Source organism: Somniosus microcephalus, chromosome 32 (assembly GCF_052327205.1).
Source record: "Somniosus microcephalus isolate GS21.2 chromosome 32, FLI_Smic_1.0, whole genome shotgun sequence".
In the NCBI taxonomy this organism is placed as follows: Eukaryota; Metazoa; Chordata; class Chondrichthyes; order Squaliformes; family Somniosidae; genus Somniosus; species Somniosus microcephalus.
The window spans coordinates 27336508-27359662 of record NC_141018.1 but is presented as its reverse complement, the minus strand read 5'-3'; positions in this window follow the sequence as shown (position 1 = coordinate 27359662).

Genomic DNA, 23155 nt, shown 5'->3' with positions numbered 1-23155 from the left:
CTATAAGCCATCCGAGCCAGCTCATCTTATTAAAGCAACTCGACCATTTGAGCGTTTGAGTCTCGATTTTAAATGTCCCCTTCCATCGAGCGACCGTCATGTCTATTTTCTTAATATTATAGACGAGTACTCTCGGTTCCCTTTTGTTATCCCCAATCTGGATGTGACTAGTGCTGTTGTAATTAAATGCCTCTGCCAACTGTTTTCCTTGTTTGGCATGCCTAACTATATACATAGTGATAGGGGTTCTTCCTTTATGAGTGAAGAATTGCGACAGTTTTTGCTATCAAAAGGGATTGCAATGAGTAGAACTACCAGCTATAACCCTCGTGGTAATGGGCAGGTCGAGAAAGAAAATGCGACAGTGTGGAAGGCTATCGTACTGTCTCTGAAGTCGCGAGGCCTGCCGACCTCTCGCTGGCAGGATGTCCTGCCAGACGTGCTGCATTCCATAAGGTCTCTTTTGTGTACAGCGACGAATGCCACCCCTCATGAAAGGATGTTTAGTTTTCCAAGAAAAGCTACTAATGGAGTATTGTTACCCACACGGTTGACGACCACGGGCCCTGTGTTGTTGCGCAGACATGTGAGAGACCACAAGACTGATCCACTGGTGGAGGAAGTACAACTCCTCCATGCTAATCCCCAGTATGCGTATATTTAATATCCGGATGGGCGAGAGGATACGGTCTCTATTAACGAGCTGGAGCTCGAAAAGAGTTCGACTCTGAGTGTAGAGTTTTCAATCGTGGTGTTGGACCTTCAGAGACACAAACCCTCAGTGTGGAAAATACTGATGATTCTGGGAATTCGAATGAACCAGAGTTAGTACTCCGGGAGGAGCCTCAGCAAGAGTTACGTCATTCCCAGAGGATTATCAGACCTCCTGACAGCTGAATCTATAGCAGGGGGTGAATGTGATGAAATAACTCTGCGTTCTGGCATTTGTATTGTTGTTGCTGTTGTTGTACTTGTTAATGTCTGGAATGTTCTACCGGTGTAACCACTAATGCTCCTCCCTAGCCCCGCCCCTCTGGATCCTCCGGATTGGTGTGAGTCTTACTTATAAGGGCTGGGTCGGTGATGAATGATGGTTGCCCTGTGTTAACTTGATGCCATGTTCTTACTTAATAAAAGCCTTTCGTTTTAAGCTTTAACCTTACGGATTCAGGACATTATTTGGCACGTCCCTCTGTGTCACTCTCTGCATCTGTCTCTCTCCCTCTCTCTCTGTCTGTCTCTCTCCCTTTCTCTCTGTCTGTCTCTCTCCCTCTCTCTGTATATCTCTCTCCATCTCTCTCTGTCTGTCTGTCTCTGTCTGTCACACTCTCCATTTCTCTCTCTCTGTCTGTCTGCCTCTCTGTCTGTCTCTGTGTCACACTGTGCACACAGACTTACCCCTCTGGGAGAGGATGATTCACTCTGGATTAGGCTGTGTGTCAGGATAATGGAAGAGGAGGAGATGTTTTGGACAAAGTGTGGGACAAAAAAAGAGAAAGTAACTTGCAACCAGCTCAAGAACCCAACTGATGAAGTTTCCTGTCAGTCTCGATCCTGTGAAGGAGGAAGAATTGGAATGGCGGGAAAAGGGGACCAGATTTCTTTTCTTTCAAAAATTGCACTTCACAATCCACCAGAGAACTCTTCAGTCCAATCTTGAAGAGCTAAAAAAGCACACAGCAATCCAGCAAGCAATGGGTTAAGGAGAAGGCTGGCATGCTCCTGGGGAGTGTGTATGGTGGGGGTTTAATCTCCCTCCACTCCCCACTACAGATTGGGTTGCAGTAGGGAGGGTGTGTATGTGTAGGTGCGTGTGGGGTGGAGAAGGGTTACTGTGGCTTTAAGGCTCCTGTGTGTGTGTGTGAGGTGGGGGGGCAGTGGTGAAGGGTTACTGTGACTTTAAGGCTCCTGTGTGTGTGGGGTGGGGTGAGGAAGGGTTACTGTGACTTTAAGGCTCCTGTGTGTGTGGGTGTGGGGTGCGGTAGTGTTACTGTGACTTTAAGGCTCCTGTGTGTGTGGGGTGAGGAAGGGTTGCTGTGGCTTTAAGACTCCTGTATGTGTGTGTGTGTGTCTGGGGTGGGGAAGGGTTACTGTGACTTTAAGGCTCCTGTGTGTATGTGTATGTGTGGTGGGGAAGGGTTACTGTGACTTTAAGGCTCCTGTGTGTGTCTGTGTGAGGGGTGGGGGTGGATTACTGTGACTTTAAGACTCCTGTGTGTGGGGGGGGTGGTTGGGAAAGGTTACTGTGACTTTAAGGCTCCTGTGTGTGTGGGGTGAGGAATGGTTGCTGTGCCTTTAAGACTCCTGTGTGTGTGAGTGTGTGGGATGAGGAAGGGTTACTGTGGCTTTAAGACTCTTGTGTGTGTGTGAGTGTGGGGTGGGGAAGGGTCACTGTGACTTTAAGACTCTTGTGTGTGTGTCTAGGGTGGGAAAGGGTCACTGTGACTTTAAGACTCCTGTGTGTGAGTGTGTGGGGTGGGGAAGGGTTACTGTGACTTTAAGGTTCCTATGTGTGTGTGTGTGTCTGTGTGTGAGGGGTGGGGAAGGAGTACTGTGACTTTAAGGCTCCTGTGTGTATGTGTATGTGTGGTGGGGAAGGGGTACTGTGACTTTAAGGCTCCTGTGTGTGAGTGTGAGGGGTGGGGAAGGGGTACTGTGACTTTAAGGCTCCTGTGTGTATGTGTATGTGTGGTGGGGAAGGGGTACTGTGACTTTAAGGCTCCTGTGTGTGAGTGTGAGGGGTGGGGAAGGGGCACTGTGACTTTAAAACTCCTGTGTATGAGTGTGAGGGGTGGGGGAAGGAGTACTGTGACTTTAAGGCTCCTGTGTGTGAGTGTGTGGGTGGGGATTGGTTACTGTGGCTTTAAGACTCCTGTGTGAGAGTGTGTGGGGTGGAGAAGGGGTACTGTGACTTTAAGACTCCTGTGTATGTGTGTGTGTGGGGTGGGTATTGGTTACTGTGACTTTAACACTCCTGTGTGTGTGTCTGTGAGAGGTGGGGAAGGAGTACTGTGACTTTAAGGCTCCTGTGTGTGTGTGGGGGGGGTGGGGAAGGAGTACTGTGACTTTAAGGCTCCTGTGTGTATGTCTGTGAGGGGTGGGGAAGGAGTACTGTGACTTTAAGGCTCCTGTGTGTGTGTGTGGGGTGGGGAAGGAGTACTGTGACTTTAAGGCTCCTGTGTGTGTGTGTGGGGTGGGGAAGGGGTACTGTGACTTTAAGGCTCCTGTGTGTGTGTGTGAATCCAGCCACATTTATTTAGCACCAACCAGGCAAGCCTGACGTCAGGACTTGCAGGCTCTCCTAGTTAAAGAGGCTGACGTGAGAGGCCAGTGAGAGAGAGAGAGAGAGGAGAGACAGCGCTTGAAGATGGCCACTGTAACCAACGGAGTGCCGCTAGACAACAACAATAGTAGCAGCGGCAGCAGCCGGATGAACGGGCTGAGCCACAGTCAGAACACCATCCCGATGAAAGACCACGACGCCATCAAACTCTTCATCGGCCAGATCCCCCGCAACCTGGAGGAGAAAGACCTCAAGCCCCTCTTCGAGGAATTTGGGAAGATTTACGAACTGACTGTGCTGAAGGATCGTTTCACCGGTATGCACAAAGGTCTGTGGCTCTCAGCCTTCAATTCTTCTGTTCTAAGTGTGGCTGCTGATGTTAGGGCTCCAGAAGCTGTGTGCGTATGGTGTGATTTTTTTTATATATAGAAAAAGAGAGCTTGACTTTTTTTTTCTGGATTCCACCCCCCCCCCCCCCCCCCTCTCCCTGGTGCAGATATCTGGCTAGTTTTTTTGAGGGAGGGGGAGATTCTGATACTCCTGCCCCCTTACTTTCACTGACCCGTCATTTAAAGTTTGCTGTGAATTTGCAAACACCCGCTTTTCATCTCCCCCCCCCCCCCCCCCTCTCCAATAGCTCGGGAGCGGACTCTCTTCCCCCAAAATTAACAAAAAAAAACACTTGGTCCTGATCAGTTCAGAGGGGGTTGGCTGCCTAAAATCTGAGCCACGTTTTGCCCCTGTCCTCAATTGCAATTAAAACCATATTATTTACAGTATATATAATGACCCTTTCACTCTAAGTTGTGTTTTGTAGAAAGCTCAAATCGACTCTGTAGTTTCCCCCCCCCCCCTGTATTTTCCAAATTAAATTTAAATTTTGTAAAATGCATTCTGTGTTTAAAACTGACCCGGGAAAGAGTGGGTGGGGGGGGGCGTGGGGGGGCGATATTTTAATCTCGGCGGATGCAGACGAATTGAAAGTGCATTCGTGTCAATTTCAGTCACTAGCCGTGATAAAGTTTCGTGAAATTTGCAAACTACAGGATAATATATTTTAGTTAATGACCCTGATTAACTGTGTTGAGCATTGACGCCGCTCTCTTGTCAGTTTTGAGAGCACTTGTACGATCTGTCTGTTCCAACTCGACTGTTGTTATTTTTTTGACTTTGAATTCTGAGTGATGTTGGATCTCGCAGATCCAGGACCACATACTCCAAGTGTGGCAAACTGCCTGATAACGACAATGGATTGATTCACAGTTATGTAGTTGTGTTGAGGTAAATCGTATTGACCCCCACCCCCCAAGTTAGTAGCATAATTGCAACCAAAATCTAATATTAATATCTTTTAAAAAAAATTTTGGTCTCCATTTACTTTTTTTGTATGTGTGTGTGTGTGATCCTGGCAGTTCTTTACTCTATAGACTCGAGCTGTTTCTAAGGGCTGAATTCACTGCCTATAAATAACATTGCATTTGATAACAAAATATGGTCAATTAATATAATCATTTGCATGCATTGGCTGACCTTAACTTGTGTTAAATTGCCAATGGGATGTAGATCTTAATGGAAATACGTTCCCCTCCATTGGCTTTTGGAGTTCATATAACTAGAGCTGTCAATAACTTTAGCTTGGGCAATAAGCTGTGGACATTAATGTGTACCCATTTATAGTCAAATCTTATTAACGCGGATCCTGATGAGGCACATACCTGACTGGCAAGCAATTGCTTTGTTCTTGGTCTATATCGAGAGAGAAGGGATGCTGATCTTGAAGCACCCATGAGAAGCAACCTAACTATTGACATCTGTTGCAGTACATGTTAATAAGATGTGATCGTACAATAGTTTAGCTTCGAGTTTCAGTGAGTCCTCTAAGAATTCTGCATCGGGTGTCTGGATGTTTTCCTCCCCCTCCCAGGCTGTTAACAGCAATGTGCAGTAGCTTGGCGATCCTTCCTGCTGTGTCCCTCTTTTTTTTGTAGGGAAATAATCTTTACTTAAAGCTCTTTTTTTGTTGTTGCATTAATTGTCGCTTGAAAATGCTGGTTGTAAACCGAGAATGCTGCTGCCCACAGTAGGTGACATTAAGGAATTCATGCTAAGTTAATGCATTGGGAATAGAAAGATTTCACCATAAATCAGGTCTGTGCTCCAGAAGATCTTGTACGTAACTTGAAACAGTTAGAATATACATTCTCTTGCTTAGCAAATACTCTTTTTCTTTGACATTGGGCGAGTTAGATGTTAAAAGTTTCAATTAACTATTTAGTCGAACCTGTCGTAAAAAATAAAAGCTGTCTGTAACCGAGCTTGTTTTATAATCAGACCTATTTCTGTACTTTTTTTTTGGCTTTCGCTGCCGACTTAATCTCTTGAGCTCCTGAATTTAATTTGAACGGGGGAAACTGATCTGGGTGAGGAGGGAGGAGGGGGGGAAATCAAATTGGCTGCCCGAGAAAGGCAGAGGTTTGTAGTGAATGTGAGCAACGAGGCAGATTTTCACCGTCTTATCTGCGACATTTGATGAAATGAATGCACCAGCATTTGTAGTATAGAGTAACTTGCTCCGTTTGTAACATAGGTTGTGCCTTCCTCACGTACTGCGCCAGAGACTCGGCCCTTAAAGCTCAGAGTGCTTTACATGAGCAGAAGACATTACCAGGGGTAAGTCGATACATTTTTTTTCCTTACAGTGTGAAAGATCTGACCCCTTTCCCCCCCCCCCCCCTCCCTCTCCGGTATTTTGCGAGAGGCAGTAGTGTCTTGGTGGTTCCTCTTTGTGAAATCTCCTTGTTAACAGTGGCGCACATGTAGACGTGTACCAGTTGCTTCAGCACAGAGCAGCAAAAGGAGGGCTTCTTTTCATGTGTTTCCACCCCCCACCCCCCTCCACCACCGTAAAGTAACGTGTCAATCCTGTCTGTCAGCAGCAGAACTTGACATTGCAGCAGACAAGATCGCGGCAAGATTTCACCTAGTATATAATGCTCGCTAAATGGATGAAAGAAATCCGTTGAGAAACTGTGCATTGCTGCTACTCTTTTTTTGAAAAGAGTTTTGCCTGTCCCACGGAACAGACTACTTGTGTAAACGCTAAGACCCGCGAGGCTGGCACGACGCCCGTGTTTTACTCCCACTATTTTAGATTTCACCCCCCCCCCCTCTCCTTTTTAAATAGTTTCAATCTCAGCACTTATCATTGTCAAACGAGCTTGGAAATGAATGCAGTTGTGCCTGTTTTCTGTGCACTTTTGGTGATCCTCGACTGCATTGCTGGGTTTTTTTGTTGGTATGGCTGAGTTTTGCTTCCCTCCTGAGCTACAATGGGTTGAATTAAATTTTTCGATGCGTCACGCTGCAGTATTTGCATTGTTGTTGTTTTAGTGACAAATATAAGCTGATGAGGTGAATGTAACAGGCTTTGTTATAAGACGAGGACCATCGCCTCACAAAGAGGGGAGGAAAAAATAGACTGGAACTGAACACCACAAATTCCACTTGATGCTTGCCATTTTATACCAAGGGACATTGTCGAGGAAATACAGTATCATCCACATTTATTATTGCTGTCTGTGCCCCTGTGCCCTAAATATATAGAGCAGCCAGTGAACAATATTGTTGCCATACATGTTTTATTCTTGAGAGTGGGCAGGAAAAAAAATAAGGACAGCTGTTTAAGCGTAAATATTGTTTTGCTTAATTGCATCTGCCATTTGCATTCTTTTTAATGGCAACCATGACATTAGGGGGCTTCCTAATCTGTCGTGAGATGATGTTACTGAAGTTGGTGGCAGATGTGAAATGGTTGCAACAATCATGCTTAAAAAAAAAACATTGCTGTTCTCTCCGGAGTGTGAAATTTACTCTCTCGCTCAGACATGTGGCCACACTTGACATTTATCTACGTTGCTTAATTTCAAGGTAGTTAGACGAGAACCGCCTCCCTGTGACATTGGTGTCTTTATACAGCCTTGACATTCTGCTTGGAACTCCCGTTTGGTTAGTTGCCATGTCCATCTTTGCAATGTTCCAATAATGCGTCTTTGACAGTGGGGAGCAAAGGGAGCTGTCCAGCATTTCAGCCGTGTGACGAGGAGGTGGATTTTTAAGAAAATATATATATATTGTGTGTGTGTGTGTGTTGTTGCGTCGTCGGAGTTGGCTTTCGAGATAAAATAAGGCAAATGCGAATTTTAAGAGCCTTGCTGCCCACGAAACTGTAGCTTCACACGATTTAACATCATATTAAACGATCTATTTGCGAACATCTTCTCTGGCAAAGCCACCGGAGTGCAGTTACTCATTCCAGTGACTGGCTTTTGCTAAACTGCAGCAGGGCTCACGCACTTCACACATGCAGTTTGACAAGAGAAACTTCAGTTTTTCACCTGTAGGTTTGGTGACATTTTTATATTCTTTTAAAACCAGGCAGCAGGTTTTGAGTGCTCTTCAGGGCTTTGCCTCTCTGTGTTTTCCCATTAAAAGTAATGAATGTGTGTTTGTTTGATTTTTCTCGAAAACTAAAGATTGTCAGTCAGCGGTGTGATCACCAGTGTTAAGAGGGGGGCTCTTCACTGCCTGGTGACATAGCTTGTTGATTCAACAATATCCGTGGTTTTTTAAAATTCCCATTCCAGTGCTGTTCTTCCGCAGTTTTCTTGTATGTCGGTGGCAAATGCTGTATAAATAGCACTTGCAATTGTGTGACTGCAAAGCTTTTATCTTCTGATTTGCCTTCAAAAAAAAATTCTTAGATTTGGGTGTAAATACCGAAGCATACGGTCTCATACCAACAGGTTTCGAAACAGCTTCTACCCCCAGGCCATAAGACTCATGAACGATGAATTTATTATTATTTATTACTGTTTTATTTATTATTACTGTCTTTCTATTAGTATTTCTATTAGTATTTTTATCATTGTTATGCCATATTTATTCCAATGTTGGGAGGACTTGTAAAAATCAACATTTCATTGTGCAGTACACACGTCTGCTGCATATATGACAAATAAAATTGAATTGAATTTAAATCTGCTCACATGTATTAGCAGTTCGTCTGCTGAAATAGGACGCTCTCTACCTTTCGGCTAATTTTTTTTTTTCGTTGTTGATCTAAAACTACAAAATTGCATTCCTTCCCCCTACAGGAGCAGTTAATAAATCATTAACCGGTCCCCAATGAGGATTACACCTTTAAAAAGGAATTGAACAATTAATTTTGTGCAGCATTTTCTCTTTTTTGTATATTGAGTGACGCCAAGGCATCCTGTGAAATTGTCCTTGGGACAGTGGGGAAGTTTCGACAATGTGGAATTTCACCATGGTGCGATTTATTAAAATCAAACATTTTAAAAGGACCTGTTAATGTGTCATAAGTTTGGGGTTCCCCCCCCCACCCACCCCGCTCCATTTCCTTTTAATTGTTTTGGTTGTATTTTACTTTGCACGCCCCTGATTTCGTTCAGGATTTAATTTTTCTGCTTTAATTTTTTTTTCTGAAGCTAGAAGTTTGCTAGGTGCTTTCACATACCTTCAGGCCTTGGGCATCATGGCTGCCACCATTTTGCTGCGATTTTTAAAAAATTTTCCCCGTCGCTTCTAAATCCTACAGAGACACCTGGTTTAAATTGGATACCCAACTTTGAAATGGAGAGGCCTCCTGGGGTGGGGGAAATTGGGATCTGCCTTGTGGCTGCTGCAAGTGTCTAACCTCGCCCTTGGAGCTCAGGAGCTTTATGCAGTTGCATTTCCACTCGAGAGTTTGGCAAGCCTTTTGTTTGGGAAGCCACCCATTGGCATTATTCGCCCTCCAATTGCCCCTTGAGCTGCCCAACGCCCACCTCCGCCAGCTAGGAGAACAGGGTATTCTAGGTCGCAGACCTCTCTTGACAGTCAGAAGGAGGGCTGACACTCTGCAGTTGGAAGCAGTCCTGCCAGTATTTCCTCTCATTTCACAGAGTCACAGAATCACAGAAACCCCACAGTGCAGATAGAGGCCATTTCGGCCCATCGAGCCTGCACTGACACATATCCCACCCGATCCCCGTAACCCCTACACCAACACCAACACCAACACATATCCCACCCACCCCACATATTTAATCCCCCTAACACTAAGGGTCAATTTTTATCATAGCCAACCAACCTAACCCGCACATCTTTGGACTGTGGGAGGAAACCGGAGCACCCGGAGGAAACCCACACAAACACGGGGAGAACGTGCAAACTCCACACAGACAGTCACCCGAGGCCGGATTCGAACCCGGGTCCCCGGCGCTGTGAGGCAACAGTGCTTTTGTAGGTATAGCTACTAAAGTCCTTCCCTTGGTGACCCGGCCCAAGAAATGGTGAGGTTTACTCGCAAGGGCAGTCTACGACGACAACCGTTTTGCACTTCGAGCGCCTTTAACGTAAAACATCCCAAAGCGCTTCACAAGGAGCGTAGTCACGCCAACATTGACACCAAGCCAAAGACAACGACATTAGGACAGGTGACCAAAAACTTGGTCGAAGGGGTAGACTTTGAGCTCCTTGGAGAGGGCGGGGAGGGGAATACCAGCGCTTGGGGCCTAGACGGCTGAAGGCACGGCCACCGGTGGTGGTGGATGCAAGTCGGGGATGCGCAAGAGGCCAGATTTGGAGGAACGCAGAGTTCCCAGAGTGCGTTAGGGCTGGAGGAGGGAAGTTCAAAGGTAATCCAAGGCTGTCTTGCCCTATGATTTAGGATGCAGCTCGCCAGTGAGACAGCTTATAGGATGCCCTCCACTGTAATATTTTAGATTTATTTATATTTTGCTACTAACCACATTGGGAGATGATTGTGACTAGAAATAGTGGGTGCCATAGTGTGTGACTAGAAATAGTGGGTGTCATAGGGTGTGACTAGAAATAGTGGGTGCCATAGTGTATCTGTTGACCTCTGATGCCACATGTCAACTCCAGGCTAGATTGAAGTGAAGATCATCTCCTCCTTTCTATGATGGCTGCATTCATCCTAAATGAGGTGGGTTCAAACCTACTTAACCAAGTTTTTAGAAGACATAAATCCATGGTATACAGTCAATAATTTAATGCTATTTGGAACTAAACTGCCCATCCCCTCAGTGAAAAAGCTTAACTAGAAAAATTTACATTGGTGAAGTTGAGGTTACTGTTCTGAGCCTGGGGTAAAGGTACATTGTTAACACAACATGGAGGGTGCTTTACTTTGCATCTGGTCTGTGCGGACCATGACCTAGGTTTATTTGGCCCTGATACTACGAAGGAAAGGCAGGAAAATATTCCATTGCATAAGGTTGGGTTTGTGACCAGTTGTTGCACTTTGTTTAAGGAACTTCACTCCAAAGGTACAAGTACTGGGGGGGAGGGAACGTAGAATGTAACCCCGCAATTTCTTTTGGCATGAGTTCTACCCCCTTCAAATCTTGGAATTGTCGCTGAGCTCCCCACACCCCCGACCACCCCACTCCAAATTCTTTATATACAGTTGCATCTCTACGCTATCGAACACATCCTATACCTGACCTGGGAGTACTGGGTATGAAAAATGTCTCATTCCTGTCATTCAAATTCCTTTTGCTTAATAATAAAATAAAATGTGTGCGCCGGTCCATCTCCATTTGAAATTCCGAATCGATGGGAAATGCAAGCCACATTCAGAACGAAGCAAAATGATGCAGTAAAAAGCACGTAGGGCATTGAAAGCTTTCGTAGAAATATTAAAGGATGTCTTGTGTTTTTTTTGGAGTAGTTTGGAAAAGTACGAGAGGTTTTTCAATTCCATTGTGATCCATTTAAATATATAATGCTTGAATTAATTTAGCTTTTCTGACCTCGGCTCTCAGTTGCTAGTGTCTGGCTTTATTTATTAATGAATACCACACTGTGCTGTTTCTAACGTATCGTTTGTTTTGAGCAGTGTTTTTGGATGTGCTTGACTTGAATCTTTTTTTTTTAAATGAATATTTTTTCCAGTGCATTTGAACCGGAATTAATAATGAATGTGTTTGGCAAGAAAGGTATTAAACCGTTTGACCACAGCGAAGGCGATGCTTGAACTGCCTCTGTGCCAGACAGTGGGGCATTGATCTGCCTTGTCTTGTAAACGTAGAACACTCCACAGCGATGCTGGAAGCGGGAAGCGGTACTGCGAATGGGAGTGTTTGCCCAACAGTTGTGCATTTTAAAGAGTTACATGTGCTACTCTCTGGGGCAACTGTTGGATGTTGTTAGCAGTTGGAATATGGATGACTTGCAGTGTGTGAAGCCACTGAAAACAAGCCGCTGTTTTTGATTTTCATCCCTCCCTGTCCAGCGTACACATTGCAGTTCTCCAAATGAGGGTCATCGGGCAACTTGCTCTTAAGCTGTCCTTTACCTAAAGTACTTCTCTAACCAGCTGCTTGAGTCACCCAAGAGCCATAGTTGCCATCTTCCCCTTGTGGTATTTTATCTCCACTTTCGGAAGTTACTTTATCTCCGCATCCAATAGTGGCCCAACTGAGATAGAGAATGCACCGCGAGGAAACCCTTGGGGCAGCAACGTGCTGATATGTTTACGATAGCAAAATACTGCGGATGCTGGAAATCCGAAGTAACAACAGAAAACGCTGGAAAAACTCAGCAGGCCAGGCAACATCCATGGAGAGAGAAAAACAGAGTCAACGTTTCAGGTCGGTGACCTTTCATCAGAACTGGAAAAAAACAGGAAAGGGGATAGATTTTAAAGCAAGTAGGGGCTGGGAAAAGGGGGAGGGGATGAAGGAACAAAAGGGAAGGTCAGCGACAGGATAGAAAGCAGGAGAGATGAAGAGACATTGAGAGATTAAGAGTGCTGATATGTTTCCTTGCTTCTCCACCTTTTTTAGATGCCAGCTTTTATCGTACTGAGATGCTTTTATTCGTCTCCCCTCCTTTCCTCCCTGAAGGCGCGGGCTCATCCTGGCATTGCGGTTCCACTGGCACCAGCGGTCCTTGGGCACCCTTGCCCTGTTGGTGATCCTTTCTGTGTGAGCTGAGGTGGTGAGGATCTACAGGCTATCCAGCGATCGATGGGCATCAAGGTCAAATCCGATCCTCCTTTTTCCCGCATCCACGCATGAGCACGTTCCAGGGTCACTGGGTTAGCTATTAGCAAGGGGAATCCTGGCTGATTATTTTCTCTCTCTCCCTACCCCAAGGCCTCTTGTAATGCCCCTACCCTTGTTCCAACCATGACCAGCAAACACAACGCAGCCCATGGATCAAGCGTGGCATCTTCCTGGTCTCTGTGCTCCGTACCATGCCAGGCAGTGGATAGGATTTCATTCTGATATCCGGGTTATCCGGCAATTGGTGCATACTTGAATTTGTCTGCATAGGACATTCTTTTTTTTTTAAATCACAAGATTTTCTTTCGGGTTTGTTATACCTTTTACGTATTTATCTATTCTCCATGTGGAATAGAAATGCACTTTTAAGTGTTGGCTGTGGCTCAGTTGGCAGCACTCTCGCCTCTGAGTCAGAAGGTTGTGGGTTCAAGTCCCACTCCAGAGACTCGAGCACAAAAATCTAGGCTGACACTTCAGTGCAGTGCTGAGGGAGTGCTGCACTGTGGGAGGAGCCGTCGTTCGAAGGAGACCTTAAACCGAGGCCCCGTCTGCCCCCTTAGGTGGACGCAAAAGATCCCCTGGCACTATTTCGAAGAAGAGCAGGGGAGTTCTCCCCGGTGTCCTGGGGCCAATATTTATCCCTCAATCAACATCACTAAAACAGATTATCGGGTCATTATCACATTGCTGTTTGTGGGAGCTTGCTGTGCGCAATTTGGCTGCCGTGTTTCCTAATTTACAACAGTGACTACACTCCAAAAGTTCTTCATTGGCTGTAAAGCGCTTTGGGATGTCCGGTGGTTTTTAAAGGCGCTATAGAAATGCAAGTCTTATCTTTTCTTTATCTTATCTTTCTCCTCTCTCTCTCTCCTCCTCTCCTCTCTAAGTTCTAGTGTCATTTGTGCCTTGCAGTCACTAATAAAGTAATCCCATCAGTTGATTTATGTCTTAGTTTGTGCCTTTTGTTTAGGTACCATTTTTGTTACTGTGCATTTTGAAGTTTTACTTTGATTCAATCAGTATTCATACTGTCTAGCTTTGTACTTTTATACAGTGTCTACTGCTATGACCTTTGCAGTATGTGACATGTGTAAGTATTATTAATTTGATTATAGTGCTTGAAAATACAGTGGTTTGATTGGTTGGGTGCTGAACATTTAATCTCTATTGAGGACATGTTGTACCTCATGCTTTAACGTATGACAGTCTCAACTAATCACCTCTTCAGTGCAAGAGCAGCTAACGGAGTGTTCGCTGCCATAGTTGAGCCCAGGCACAATTTAAAGCTGTGACACCCATTATGGATGTTGCAGGGGGCAAATCTTTCTTTCGTGACACATTCATGCTTGTTATCTCGCGCTCTCTCTCCTCGCTTTCTTTCTCGCTTTCTTTCTCTCTTTCTCTCTTTCTCTCTCTCTCTCTCTTTCTCTTTCTTTTTCTTTCTTTCTCTCTTCTTTCTTTCTTTCTCTTTCTTTCTCTCTCTTTCTTTCTTTCTCTCTTTCTTTCTCTCTCTCTTTTTCTCTCTCTCTTTCTCTCTTTCTCTCTCTCTCTTTCTCTCTCTCTCTTTCTCTCTCTCTCTTTCTCTCTCTCTCTCTCTTTCTCTCTCTCTTTCTCTCTCTCTCTCTTTCTCTCTTTCGCTCTCTCTCTCGCTTTTTTTTGCTCGTCTCTGTTTTGTTAATACAATTATGGTCATTGCTTCTCTCTCGTGTTTCCCCCCTAATGTCTCGCATGCTTACCCTTCTCAGCGTGTAATGAAGTCCAGACTCTTGACACGCTGTTGCTCAGGAGCATTCATTCCCAGAACCTTGGATCTGTCCCAACTCCTTACTCCCCTCAGTTTCCCCTTCCTCCTCCAGCCTGCAGACTTTTAAATCTCAAGGTTGGTAACACCTACTCACTGCTTCTTGCTTCAGTTCATTTTCTATCCAAGCTTGGTGCTGTCCTGTACTGTGGGACTTGGTTTTTCACCTTGGTTCCTCAGTAAAACACGAAGACAAATCAATGTAGTGGATTTAAACAGAAGCGGAAAGTATGACTAAATACGAACAATGGACTGTGCTTGCATTGCAACAAGGAGCTGAAGGTAACTGGACCGGATACTTTAACCCAAAAACAGCCTATTCTGGAGTAGAGTGCACAGGACTATCTGTTAATTACATTTCTTTTTCAATACTAATTATTGTTTCAGTAAGGATTGATTGTAACCCTCACTCAAGCAGATGGGTCTTCTATCTCTCTCTTATTTATATGATCTGGATGAATGAACAAAGCGGAACACGCACTGTTACAACCATTCTACTTTCCACACACACACACACACATGAGCAGAAACCTTTGTGTAAAACAAGGAAATGTGTCCTTCCCACACCAGCTGTTTCACTTGCACTAGAGTCAGGAGAAAAACCACAACTTCTGAGGGTGCAGTTCCTCCTGTCAACAGTGGAAACTTTTAAGAGGCACACTTCAACACAGAACAGAAGTCGCAAATTTAGACTTTTTTGGGGGGGGGGCGAGGGGGGGTTATTGCCATAAGTTTTGCCGGTAGGCGTTTTGCTGGGATAAGGAGGGGGCCCTGAATCCAGTCCCGGTGCAGTCGGAAGTTGCGAGGCCTGTAGTGGATGAGGCCACTTCAGGAGGCCGGCAGCCCCTCTCCCTGTCGGCAGGGTTCCCAACTCTGGTTGGAGGCATTCCCGGAGATTTTCTCAGATAACCTCTTGCCTCCAGCTCCCACCATTGGTCCCCGCCTTCCCACGGACAACTGGAAAGCAAATAGCCTCTTCATGACCCAACTGGAGAACACTTGACTGTCACTGAAACAGTCTTTTTTTCCCCATCTCTAATATTTTTAGAATTAATAAACAGAAGGGGGGGGAAAAAACCAACTTTTTTTTAATGCCCTCTTATTTTTCTCCCGGGTGTTGTTCGTAACAATATCCTGGAGATTAACCTTCACTTCCTGGAGACTCCAGGCCAACCCTGGAGGGCTGGCAAACCCTGCCTGTCGGTGACAATCTGGAGAGGGGCCAGAGACTGAAATGGCGAGTGTGCACAGTTTAACTTTTTTTTAAAGTAGCCAAATAGGTTACTAAGGATAAGGGGTAAGCCATTTAGGACAGAGATGAGGAGGAATTTCTTCACCCAGAGAGTGGTGAACCTATGGAATTCTCTACCACAGAAGGCAGTTGAGGCCAATTCATTAAATGTATTCAAGAAGGAGTTAGATATATTTCTTAAGGCTAAAGGGATCAAGGGATATGGGGAGAAAGCAGGGACAGGGTACTGAGTTTGGATGATCAGCCATGATCTCATTAAATGGCGGAGCAGGCTCGAGGGGCCGAATGGCCTACTCCTGCTCCTATCTTCTATGTTTCCGATTATAAACGAATGACCAATGGGCGAATGCATTATACAGGAAGCAATCACTCTCGACGTTACTTCCCATTTTATACAGTGTCCGCACTAATAATGTGCACAGAGTACAACAGCTCCCACTAACAGAATGATTTACACTGAATGGCGACTGCTCTACTGCAACGTTTTATGCTAAGGAATTATCTTGTGACTTGCACTAAGCGGCCGTAACTGTGCATAAAATTCACTGAGCGGCAGAAGCAAAATCATAATGATTTTAGCATAAATAAGTAGAAGTGATTTACGGACTAGCTATTGTTGCTAATAGGCAGCGATTGCAAGGCGATTGTGTGATATGAGGTATGGGTAATAAATGTCTCCCATCATTGTGGAGCGATGCATCCTGAAAACCTACTTATTAACCTCCCTGAAGTTCTTGACAACCTTCCAATCCTAACTGCTAAGAGGATCGGTGACAGAGGCTCTGCTGTTCGTAGGGTGTCGATGAACTACCCATTTCAGTGGAAGAGGTGTAATGGGAAACCCTTGCCATTGTGAATTCCCCAGTCTTTATTCCCTTTCACTTGCCAGAGAATTAAAGCAAGCTCACAGCTGTGTGTGTGTAGTTTTATCAGTGATTTTTTAATATTGCGGTAAATTAACAGGGCCTTAAACGTTCACCTTGAAAGTGGTTAGCACTGGTGTTTAAAAAAAAATATATATCAATCAATAATGAATGATTGGCAGGCTCGAGGATTGAAGTGCGAAAATGAGTTTGATGGAATTTGATTGCCTGCTTTTTCATTTGTGACAGGCACCTTGTTGTATTGCACACTTTTTAAAAAAATGTAACCGCTTGTTGTTAAAGCAGTGTTGAGTGGGGCCCACCTATCTGCCCCCTTGAGCTGTAAAGACCTCCATTAAGAGAACCGCAATTAGTGATTGGGGGGAATAATTGGCAGCTCCGCATTGGCCGGGACCCTGAAGCGATCATTAATTCTGCCACGCTGCTGCTGGTTCGGGCGTCTTGCTGTGCAGGTTAGATTGAAGAAAGTAAGTTTGATTCCGATTAATACAGCATTCTGTTTTATATACATTCCAGTTTAAGAGAAAATTGTTGCCCTCCCCAACCGCAGTAATTCAAAGGATCAATTCTAGGGGCAGATATCCTCTGTGCAATTAGTTGTCGCGCAATTGTAAATCTTCAAGTTTACGATTTTGCTACACCTAGCCACATGGAGACGGGGCGGGTGGGTGGTCTGTTTCTGCTCGTGCCAGCCCATAATTTTCAACCCCTTCGTTTAAATGGGAGGAAAGTTGGGATGTGTGGAAGCTGAAAACCCCACCCACGTCGGTCTTTTTTGTTCCCACCCCCTCCCCCGTTACATTTCATTTCTACCCCCACCCCCTCCTCCTTCGCAATGTTTTATTCCATCTATTAAAACTGAGATTAATAGATTTTTGACGGTAAGGTTATTGTGGGTTACAGAACCGAGATGCAGATCAGCTATGATCCCATTGAAGGGCGGAACAAGCTCGAGGGGCTGAATGGCCTCCTCCTGTTCCCATCTGTTTGGTTTTTTCACCCAGTTTTCATTTAAGGAATTCTTTTTCTAAAATATTGAGCGGTGCAAAACTTTTCATTTTCCCCCCAGTAATGGTAGAACACAGAGTGCATGTTGCTGTGCAGGTAGCATGTATTTGCAGCTCAATCACATTGTAAACCTTAAGAGGTGACATGACTCTTGTCATTCATGTGAAAATGACTTGTGTAATAATACTGGGCGGCCTGCTGGTGGCGCTGTCCAGAGAGAGTATAAATACTCGGGCATGGGCCCAGCTTGCTCAGGACATTCTTTAACAGGAACTAGTGAAGGACACAACTAGATCTCCATGTTGAAAAACAGTTGATTAAAGCCTTGTTTAATACTCAGACCAAGTGCCGAGTAGTTTTCTTACGTCAAGAGGTATTCAAGCCTAGACATTACTGTTCGCAATATTAGCAGACAAAAGCTCAGGGCATTGGTGTCGTGTTCCTCTGTCCACTGACCCAAACCCGCGACCTCTTAACACCTACCTTCGAGGACAAGGGGCAGCAGGCGCTTGGGAACACCACCACCTCTCAAGTTCCCCTCTAAGTCACACACCCCATCCTGACTTGGAAATACATCGTCGTTCCTTCATCGTCGAAACCCTGGAACTCTCTCCCTAACAGCACTGTGGGAGCACCTTCACCACACGGACTGCAGCGGTTCAAGAAGGGGGCTCACCACCACCTTCTCAAGGGCAACTAGGGACGGGCAATAAATGCTGGCCTTGCCAGCGACGCCCACATCCCATGAATGAATTTTAAAAACTGCTTTAAGGACAGTCTTAACCCATATATTTCTATCGCCTTTGTTAAAATTGCAGACACCAAAATAGGCTGTAGGTGCGTTAAACGTTCCTATGGTTTTATTGCCAGTATTAACTCGGAGGCTGTAGTTCTTCACTTGATCTTGTTTATCTTTGGTAGGGCTAGGGTCTTTCTTTAACATGGGATTCAAGTGTAGTGGGAAGGAGGGGGAGCTTGTTTCTTTTTTTAAAAGGAAGCCTACCGTTTTTTTTTGTCTCTTCCCCTCCCATGCTTCCACTTCTTGGATTTCATTCGCATTGTACTAATTTTTCACCCTTGTTTTAACCTGCGTGAGTTGCGGGGATAGAGAAAAATGTCCTCACTCCCTTCTCTCCTAATGAATCCGACACATTTAGAAAAAAACATAATGAAGTTAACATTGTTCATGAAATCGGTAGTTGGCGATGCAGCCTCTTCTCTGTACTGGGCTACGGTTCCACACTGATTTCCAACCCCCCCCCCGCCCCACCACCACCCCCCCGCCCCCCCCACACAAGTACTTCAACTTAGTGGTCACTTCGTGTGTGCTGTGAGGAGGATGCAGAGAAACGATTTGGACAGGTTGGGTGATTGGGCAGATGTATGGCAGATGCAGTATAATGTGGATAAATGCGAGGTTATCCACTTTGGTGGCAAAAACAGGAAGGCAGATTATTATCTAAACGGCAAAAGATTGGGAGAAGGGGACGTGCAATGAGACCTGGGTGTCCTTGTGCACCAGTCGCTGAAGGTAAGCATGCAGGTGCAGCAGGCGGTTAAGAAGGCAAATGGTATGTTGGCCTTTGTAGCGAGAGGATTCGAGTACAGGAGCAAGGATGTCTTGCTGCAGTTGTACAGGGCCTTGGTGAGACCACACCTTGAGTATTGTGTGCAGTTTTGGTCACCTTATCTGAGGAAGGATGTTCTTGCCATGGAGGGAGTGCAGTGAAGATTCACCAGACTGATCCCTGGGATGGCAGGAATGACGTATGAGGAGAGATTGGGTCGATTGGGCTTACACTCGCTGGAGTTTAGAAGAATGAGAGGGGATCTCATTGAAACTTATAAAATTCTAACAGGACTGGACAGACTAGATGCAGGAAGGATGTTCCCGATGGTCGGGGAGTCCAGAACCAGGGGTCACAGTCTAAGCATAAGGGGTAAGCCATTTAGGACAGAGATGAGGAGGAATTTCTTCACCCAGAGAGTGGTGAACCTGTGGAATTCTCTACCACACAAGGCAGTAGAGGCCAATTCATTAAATATATTCAAGAAGAAGTTAGATATATTTCTTAAGGCTAAAGGGATCAAGGGATATGGGGCGAAAGCAGGGACAGGGTACTGAATTTGGATGATCAGCCATGATCTCATTAAATGGCGGAGCGGGCTCGAGGGGCCGAATGGCCTACTCCTGCTCCTATCTTCTATGTTTCTATGAGCCTTCATGAGGAGTTGTGGCAGACTATTCAACTGCAAGGACCATGACAGCTAAGCCCAGACCGAATGTCTACATCATCCAGCAGGGGTCACCAGGTAGAGATCAGGAGTAGGAACCTTGCGAGAGTTTTCCCCCTTGTTAACCCAGCCTCGTTAAAGCCCTCTGTAGCACTCCTAACATTGAGCCAGCTAACCTGGTACAGGCCACGAATCAAACTTGGAGCCTTCCCACTCCGAGTGACCCACATAAACCCGCACATAGATCACAGGAATCTTGCTCCCATTTTTAATATAGAAGGTCCAACACTAATCCAAGGTCCTTTTTCACATTGGAAGCAGAGATGGACTCAAACTGATGAGATCTACAACGTTGAACAGAACGTTGGATTTCCATTAAGTGACGAAAGCAGGATTTGTATTTTAGAAAAGGCAAATACCCATCAGTACAGGCAACATATGACAACTATAGGGTGTGCTCACCCATCATATTGAGCAGCTAAATACATGGGGGGGGAAAATTCAGTTGGTTGCGCCTCCTGTTAGCGCCTTAAGAGGGCGCTAATGGGGCGCAAAGCAACCAGCGCCCGGGCGCGGCGATGTTTGCGCCACTCGCGAAATTAACTGGACATTTTGCGGCGGCGCTAAACACTTCCGCCACGATATCCTGTGCCGGCAGATCGTGGCATCAGTCAAATGCGCAACGCCCCGGTAGCGTCCCTTACCGGATATTGAGTGGCGCCCCCTGCCTTACCGCCTGCTGCTAGCAACGACAGGTTGAGGGGAGCGTTTTGCAGTCAGAAAGGGACTGGGGGAGCGCTATTTAAAGGCGACCGCTTCCTGCCTTTTTTGTTCATGAAGTTTTTGCACCACGCATTCTGAGAGAGAGAGAGAGAGAGAGACTTCTGGAGAGATTCAACGCTGTGTGAAGGAGTTTTGGGTACTGAGCAGCACTTTGCAGGTTCATTTTGATTTGCCCTTCCTTGCTTCGCCAGCGCTCTGAGGTAGCGCCTCGCTCCTCGGCCTTTGCGCCTTAAGACAGGTGTGAAGCGCCTGATTTAGCGCTCCAATCACCTCCAGGGGCGATAAAAGCCAAGTTTGCTGTCGGAGGCGATTAGCGCCAGGCGTTAAACTTTGCGCACGGCCGATAATGGCGCCCCAAACGGGGCGATACTGAATTTTCCCCCCATGTTTCTCCATCATAGCCTGCCGTGCTCCTGAAGATTGGCTCCTCTACAAACAGTGAGTGAACAATTGAGAGCTCGCCTTCAGGGGTTGACATGTTCTACAGGATGTGGAGAAGGTGCAAAAAACAAGATTTACAAGGATGATACCAGAACAGAGAGGTTATAACCATCAGGAAAGTTTGAACAGGCTGGAGCTCTTTTCTCTGGAAAAGAGAAGACTGAGTGGTGACCTAATCGTGGTGCTTAAAATTATGACTGGGTTTGATGGGGTAGATATAGAGATGATGTTTCCACTTGTGGAGGAGTCCAAAACTAGGGGCCATAAATATAAGATTGATACTAATAAATCCAATAGAGAATTATGGAGAAACATCTTTACCCAGAGAGTGGTTAAAATGTGGAAATAGAAGGATATGCAGATAGGGGCAGAGAAGGTGAGATGAAGTCCTACTTTGAAAAGGACCTTGGATCCTTGTTGAACCTTCTCAATTAAAAATGGAATCCAGATTCCTGAGAACTATGGGAGAGTTTATGTGGGTCACACAGAGCGAGAGACCCCAGGTTTGATTCCTGGCCTGCTCCAGGTTAGCTGGCTCACTATTCGGATGGGATGAACCCTCGTGCGGAGCATAAACGCCAGACGGGCCGAATGGCCTGTTCCTGTGCTACAAATTCTATGCAACATCAGACTGCCATTCTGGAGTTATTGCTACTGGGTGTGCGAGGGAATTTCCTGAGGTTTTACTTCATGCTTTTGTTAATTTTCAAACATCGTCTGGCCGATGTTCCCGGTAAGCTGCCCTTTGTTCTGCGCGGCCTGTTTCTTTTAGTGCGTGGTCCCTTTAAATTTCTGCGCATGTGCGGTATTTACGATGGAAAAGCTGGTGAGCGGCCGGCGCGGTACCTTTCCCATTGCTGCGCGGCCACACAGCTTAGAAGGAGCATTGCCTCCCACTCCCCCCACCCTGCCTCCAGAAGATTGAGTGTCTGTGGCACTGAGCATTTGCACTCAGTCCGGTAGAAGCAGTGGGCTAGGTAAGGCAAGCAGACTATTCTAGTTGTGTTGTCTTTCTCGCTCCCCCTTTTTCACTCCTTCCCTCCTCTCCTAATTTCCTTCCTTCCTTCCATAGAAACATAGAAAAATAGGAGCAGGAGTCGGCCATTCGGCCCTTCGAGCCTGCTCTGCCATTCAATATGATCATGGCTGATCCTCTACCTCAATACCATATTCTCGCTCTCTCCCCATACCCCTTGATGCCTTTTGTGGGTTTGGTTTTACATTCAGTCGCCAACTCTGGTTGGACACGTATGCCTGAAGGTTTCATCACATGACCTCTAACTGCCCCGCCCCCACACTCCCGCTATTGGTTGCCCGACATGTCCCTCCTCCTGGTCGCCTTCCCACACCAATCGTAAAGTGAATAGACACTTCATTACCCGATTGGGTGATACTTCACTGTCAGTGAACACCCTTCCTCCCCATGTTCAATATTTCTTTAATTCATTAAACAAAAGTGTTTCAAGAAAATTAAAAGAAAACATTTTTTTTTCGTGCCCCAATGGTTTATTCCCTGGGCTGCAGGATACTGTGGATGAGTCTTTCATTGCTGGAGACTCCAGCCCAATCCTGGAGGCTTGGCAACCCTAGTTTCACAGATCAGTAGCCTCTGGTACTAGGCAGTGTCTCTGCTGCAGCAGCTCAGCACAGACCAGGGGTTCGAATTCCGGTAACTGATCTTGTACACGTACGTACGCACTTAAATCTAGGCTGACCCTTCAGTGCAGCACTACGCTGGTGGAGGTGCCGTCTTTTGGGATGAGACATTAGGCCAAGGTTCAATCTGCCCTCTCAGGCGGAAATAAAAGATCCACTGGCACGATTTTGGAAGAGCAGGTCATTCCCCTAGTGTATTGGCCAACATTCCTTCCTCAGCCAACACTTCCAAAAAACAGACTAGTCATTTGCCGTGGGGTGGGGATCTTGCTGCACACGGATTGACTACTGCGTTTTGCCTACATGACGATGACTGTGATCTATTGGAAAGCAATCCATTGGCTGTGGAGTGCCTTGGGAGACCTTGAGGGTTTGATGAGGTAACCTACAAATGCAAATTCTTTCTTTACAAGATGAGAGTGGTCTTATCCTCTCTACCCCAGAGGGCTGTGGATGCTCAGTCATTGAATATACTCAAGACTGAGCTCGATAGACACTAAGGCTGCGATTTTATTACTGGAGGCGGGTTGGGTGCGGGTCAGGTGGTTCCCGGCTTCCAGTCCCACCCCCAGCTGCCTCTGCTGCAGACGTGATTTTGCCTTGCAGGCTTGCCGGCCAATTAAGAGGAAGCGGGTCTGATGACTTCATTTGATGACGCGTCATCTGCCAGTTTCCTTAAAGGAACCACGCACAATTTTTAATTTTGACAGTTGATTT